The 6617-nt window shown below is 24.4% G+C and overlaps 1 non-coding gene across 1 annotated transcript; it reads left to right on the top strand.

Moving 5' to 3' along the window:
• The first annotated feature begins 497 nt into the window (after positions 1-497).
• On the top strand, positions 498-616 carry LOC123304414. Its single transcript, XR_006536437.1, has one exon. It is a non-coding gene; the product is annotated as a 5S ribosomal RNA (ribosomal RNA).
• The last annotated feature ends 6001 nt before the right edge of the window (positions 617-6617 follow it).

The following is a 6617-nucleotide window of genomic DNA, read 5'->3' as shown; positions in this document are numbered from 1 at the left end:
AAAAGCACCAGTTAAAGCAAAACCAGCAAAAAGTACAAAATCCGCTGCCAAAAGTAGCCCTGCTCGTAAACCGAAAGCACCAAAAGCTAAGAAAGCTTCTGTTGCCAAATCATCTCCTACAAAAATTAAAAAAGCAGCACCAAAAAAGAAATGATCTGTTACTTTAATAATATATTGAAATATTTCATTATTTTTGCTAAAAAATGAAAATAACATAGGCCTTAATACAGGCCACAAATTAATATTTGATAAGAGTAAATTATTTTTTGTATAAATATTTTATAAAATAATAGTTAAGAAACATTTGCCACAGTCAGTACCACGGATGGGTGGCCACTTGAGAATACTGTGTGCGGTTGCATTTTTATTTAAAATATATGGTATAATAAATAAGTATATATTTAAATTGATTACTTCATTGAAAATTTTAATAATATACTTTAATATTAATGATATTTATGAAAAATATATATTTGTAAAAATTTTCATTTATTACTGGCAACAGCCATACCACGTTGAAAACACCGGTTCTCGTCCGATCACCGAAGTTAAGCAACATTGGGCACAGTCAGTACTTGGATGGGTGACCGCTTGGGAACACTGTGTGCGGTTGCCTTTTTATATTAAAAATATAAATTATTTTTCTTCTTTTCTTTTTTTTTACACACCATATATAAATATATGTTATTTAGAAATGTAAACCTTTTATATTATTCGTCAACAAATAAATATTATTTTTTGTATAAAATTTTATTGCATTTATAACTCATATCATGGTTACTTTAAAGCGAGAAGTTTTTTTAATATTTCAAATGAATATAAAATAATATAAATTTTATGAAATTTATTTATTTTTAGAAATAGCAATCGCTTATAATTATAACAAAATTTTAATAATGTTTAATTTTATTTCAATAATTTATATATATATATATATATATATTTTTTAATAAAAATAATATACTCTTATTTAATAATATATGTTGGTCCTATATATAGGACCGAAAATATTTCTTATTTGTTTTTTTTTTTTTTAAATTGTCATTTAAAACGCTTATGCACGTTCTCCACGAATACGTCTTGCCAATTGTATATCCTTAGGCATAATTGTAACACGCTTTGCATGAATTGCGCATAAATTGGTATCTTCAAATAAACCTACTAAATAGGCTTCACTAGCTTCTTGTAATGCCATAACAGCTGAACTTTGGAAACGTAAATCGGTTTTAAAATCTTGTGCAATTTCACGTACTAAACGTTGGAATGGTAATTTACGAATTAACAATTCAGTACTTTTTTGATAACGACGAATTTCTCGTAAAGCTACTGTACCAGGACGATATCTGTGTGGTTTTTTTACTCCACCAGTTGCTGGTGCACTTTTACGTGCAGCTTTCGTTGCTAATTGTTTTCTTGGTGCTTTACCACCAGTTGATTTACGTGCAGTTTGCTTGGTTCTAGCCATTTTCAAATAATAATGTTTTTACAAAAAAACACACAATTTTAAAAATTATATTCGACAATTTGATACTACAAAGTCAAATGTTTAAATGCGAAATAAATGTGTTGTATTTATATTTATATGAAATTTCAAAATTTTTGTTGTCATATCCTATTGGATAGCTATCAGAGTATGGACTAATCAAATTGTATAGGCGTGGCTTAAAAAATCTTTAATGCTTTATATAAAAAGGCACAATTGTACCGGCGCTCACATACATTACAATACTTGTGAGGTTAACACACGTGTTATCCGTTCGTTAAAATATTGTAAATAATTTTTTATTAAAATGACTGGCAGAGGAAAAGGTGGAAAGGGTCTTGGAAAAGGGGGTGCAAAACGTCATAGAAAAGTTTTGCGTGATAATATCCAAGGTATTACAAAACCTGCAATTCGTCGTTTAGCACGACGAGGTGGAGTAAAACGTATCTCTGGTTTAATTTATGAAGAAACACGTGGTGTACTTAAAGTATTCCTTGAAAATGTTATTCGGGATGCTGTTACATATACTGAACACGCAAAACGTAAAACAGTTACAGCTATGGATGTTGTATATGCATTAAAACGACAAGGTCGTACTTTGTATGGTTTTGGAGGTTAAGAAAATATAATAATTTACTTAAAATATTTAGTAAATTTATTAAAGAATATTTAATACATCCGATAAATTTAAACAGGCTTTCCTTTTTGGGAAGCCACTAATTTTATTTATATAAGAGTAAATAAATTTGTTAATAAATATAACATATTATATAATTTGTTTACAACAAATTATTTTGTTTATAACATACATTACCAAATATTTTTATTTATTTTTTTTTTTTTTATTGTAATATATCTGCAATAATAAATTATAATTTGTATATTATCTATTTTATTTTACAATAACTTATTGAATTTTTGAAAAAATTTTATTATAAATTAATATACTATTATATTTTTTATATATACAAGTTAAGAGTAACAAGTATCGATAGGAGATTATCGAATTTATAACTAATAAAACATTTCGCCTTAATCAAAGAAAATAAAGATTTTGCTATACCATTTTTTATACTTTCAATAAATAATTTATTATTAAATTTTTATTATTTCATTTATTTTTTAAAATTATTAAAAATATTTTTCTAATAATTATAAGCGTACATAAACAAGTAGTAAATGTAAAATGAAAATAATAAAGGTAATGTAATGCAAATGCATTACATTGATTTACGATATATATTCCGCGATATCCTTTATTATATTTAAAATTAATAATATTTATATACTAATAATAGATATATTCAAGCTATTAATATATAAAATTTTATATTAAATATGATATTAATAATTGTTTATTTTATTTTTTTGTATATATAAAAATAATTTACTCTTATTTAAAAAATTTGATGGCTCTCTTAAAAAGAGAGCCGTTTTTATATGTTGATGTATTTTTATGTTATCAATTAAATAATATTTTCGATTTATTTATTTTGAACTTGTATATTTTGTAACAGCTTTAGTACCTTCACTAACAGCGTGCTTTGCCAATTCACCAGGTAATAATAATCGAACTGCGGTTTGAATTTCCCGACTTGTGATTGTTGAACGTTTATTATAATGTGCTAAACGTGATGCTTCAGCAGCAATACGTTCAAAAATATCATTAACAAAACTGTTCATGATACTCATAGCTTTACTAGAGATACCAGTATCAGGATGCACTTGTTTTAATACTTTGTAAATGTAAATTGCATATGATTCCTTGCGCTTCCTCTTCTTTTTCTTATCACTCTTTGATATATTTTTTTGAGCTTTGCCAGCTTTTTTTGCTGCTTTTCCACTTGTTTTTGGTGGCATTGTTACAAACAATTAATATACACAGATAGTTACAGAACACCAGTCAGTATATGTATGAGCGTGTCGTGTATACAACTAGCGTATTATATACGCGAAGATGGATATAACAATAAAAATGAATACTACTCTCTGATTGGCTAAAAATAATACTATAAGGTGATTGGTTTATTTTTAAAGTTTTATATTTTATAAATATTATAAATTAAAATACCCAAATAACATTTTAAACATTTATGTTACAATCCCCGTAACGTACACACATCTGTGTGATTATATTTACAAAAAAAAATATTAATTAAATAAATTTATTCGCTATGTCTGGACGAGGTAAAGGTGGTAAAGTAAAGGGAAAGGCAAAGTCAAGATCAAGCCGAGCAGGATTACAATTTCCTGTTGGAAGAATTCACAGATTATTACGAAAAGGAAATTATGCTGAACGAGTAGGTGCTGGTGCCCCAGTATATTTGGCTGCTGTTATGGAATATTTGGCTGCAGAAGTTCTCGAGTTAGCTGGTAATGCTGCCCGTGATAACAAAAAAACACGTATCATTCCACGTCATTTACAATTGGCAATTCGTAATGATGAAGAATTAAATAAATTATTATCTGGTGTAACAATTGCTCAAGGTGGTGTATTACCAAACATTCAAGCAGTGTTATTACCAAAGAAAACTGAAAAGAAAGCATAAATTAAAAACATTGCATTAATTTTTATAATAATAATACATCGATCATAGGCCTTTTAATAAAAGGCCACAAATTTATTTAAAATAAGAGTAAAAATTATTTTTATAAATAATATATTATAATATTTTTTTAAAGAATCAATTTAAATAATTATAAATTAATGATTCTTTTTTTTTTTTTTTTTTTTTATATGTTATTATGGAAATAATTCATCATATTATGATGACATTTAGGTAACATATTATAAGAATATTCATAAAATATTATCAAAATAATATTGTATTATGATGATATTTAGACAAAATATTATAAGAATATACACAAAATATTATCAAAATAATATCATTAGATAACAAAACTGTTCATGATACTCATACCTTTACTAGAGATAAAAGTATCAGGATGCACTTGTATTAATACATATTATCACAACATCACAAAATATTTTTTAAAAGGAAAAATTTTTTTAAAATTATTATAAAATTTGATTGAATTAAATTTCAATTTATTTTTTTAATAATTAAAGAAAAAAAAAAAACAAAGCATATAAACTTTCTATTGAAAATGTTATTTTAAACTAGATGGCCAAGTGAACTTCGTTACACAAACAATATATGACGTATTCGTTATTTAAATAATCAGTATCCTTTGATATTATATCAATACGTTACTCTCTTCTTTTGATACATATTAATAAAATTTCAATTTATAAGATTTTATGTCAATTATATAAATAATATTATAAATTTTCTAAATACATAAGTTAAGTAACAAAAAATTTGAATAACAAGATAAATTTATATATTATGTTTTAATACTCGATACTATAATATATCGCATCCGTTACCAATTATTCGGTATCCTTTGATTTATACACAGAATGAACTAAAAATATATATCAAATTTATTTTATTTATTTATATATTTAATATTATTATTATTATTTTATATTACAAAGTTTCTTAACGAAGCTTACAATGATTTCTCATATCGTACTTAACAAAATTATTTAGATCATATAAAATTTAAATTGTTAAAAAATTTGTATATTTATTATTATTATTATTTATTTTTATTAAAATTACATAACATAAAATTAATAATATTTTAATAATTATATAAATTAATTCTTATTTAAAATAATCTTATATTAATCTCAACAAATACTCTAATAATATATTTTGTCATAAATTTTTTTATATTTAAAATAAATATTATAATATATAAATACTTATATCAGTATAAAATTTCTTTATATAATTATGAAAAAATTAATTTAATAGTTAATTATTGATATTAATGCATAAATAAAAGTATTTTCTAATGAAATATATTTTGTCAATGTTCGATTAACACATTTCATAATAATACGTTTTCATTATTGACAAAAAAAGTTTTTCTAAAAATGAAATCTTATACTATAATATATATATTTATATATTAAATTTTTTAATTATTTATATACTAATAATTTATAATAAATCGATATTAAATAAAAAATAAAAATATATACTTTTTAAGTTTACCTTAAAAATATTATTGTTTTGTATGATTGAAATAATTAATATTAAACTATGTTTATTAATAATTGTTAATAAAAAAATTAAATATATTTTAATTTATAAAATAAATATTATTATTAAATTTATAATTTATTATTTTATATATTATAGAAATTGAAAAAATAAATCATGTTTACTACGACAGTAAATTAGAAATACTATTTAATTTTTATGTGTTTTCTACATGGTACTTTGACTTACATAGGGACTTATATTATTGTGAATAATGATATAATTGAAAACCTTTATTTTTTATTTGATAGAATTATTATATTTTATCATTTAAATATTTATAATAAATACATTATTTTTATAAAGTAAAAAAATATGGCCGAAGAAAATTCTACAGCTGTTGCAGCAACTGCGGTTACTGCTGCTTCTACAACACCAACAAAAAAAGCAACAGCTTCTGGTGCTAAACGTACAAAACAACATTCAAAACCAACACATCCACGTACATCAGAAATGGTTGTTAACGCAATTAAAAATTTAAAAGAACGTGGTGGTTCATCATTACAAGCAATTAAAAAATATTTAGCTGCAAATTATAAAGTGGATTCTGATAAAATTTCACCATTTATTAAAAAATATTTAAAAGCTGCTGTAACTGAGGGAGCCTTGGTACAAACTAAAGGTAAAGGTGCATCTGGTTCATTCAAATTGGCTGCTTCCGCTTCATCTAATTCTTCAGCTAAATCAAAAGTATCCAAAAAAGAAAGTGGAGCAAAAGGTTCAGCAAAGAGTGCTAAAAGTAAACGGGCACCAAAAGAAAAGAAAGCCACAACTACATCATTGGCAGCCAAAAAGCCTAAAGCAAAAAAAGCGACTCCATCATCATCAACTGCTGCTAAAAAAGTTACTGCAAAATCATCAGCGGCATCAAAAAAAGCACCAGTTAAAGCAAAACCAGCAAAAAGTACAAAATCCGCTGCCAAAAGTAGCCCTGCTCGTAAACCGAAAGCACCAAAAGCTAAGAAAGCTTCTGTTGCCAAATCATCTCCTACAAAAATTAAAAAAGCAGCACC

The sequence above is a fragment of the Chrysoperla carnea genome, assembly GCF_905475395.1.
Source record: "Chrysoperla carnea chromosome X unlocalized genomic scaffold, inChrCarn1.1 SUPER_X_unloc_5, whole genome shotgun sequence".
NCBI lineage: Eukaryota > Metazoa > Arthropoda > Insecta > Neuroptera > Chrysopidae > Chrysoperla > Chrysoperla carnea.
Note: the sequence above shows the minus strand (reverse complement) of the source record. Positions and strands in the feature narration are given on the sequence as shown.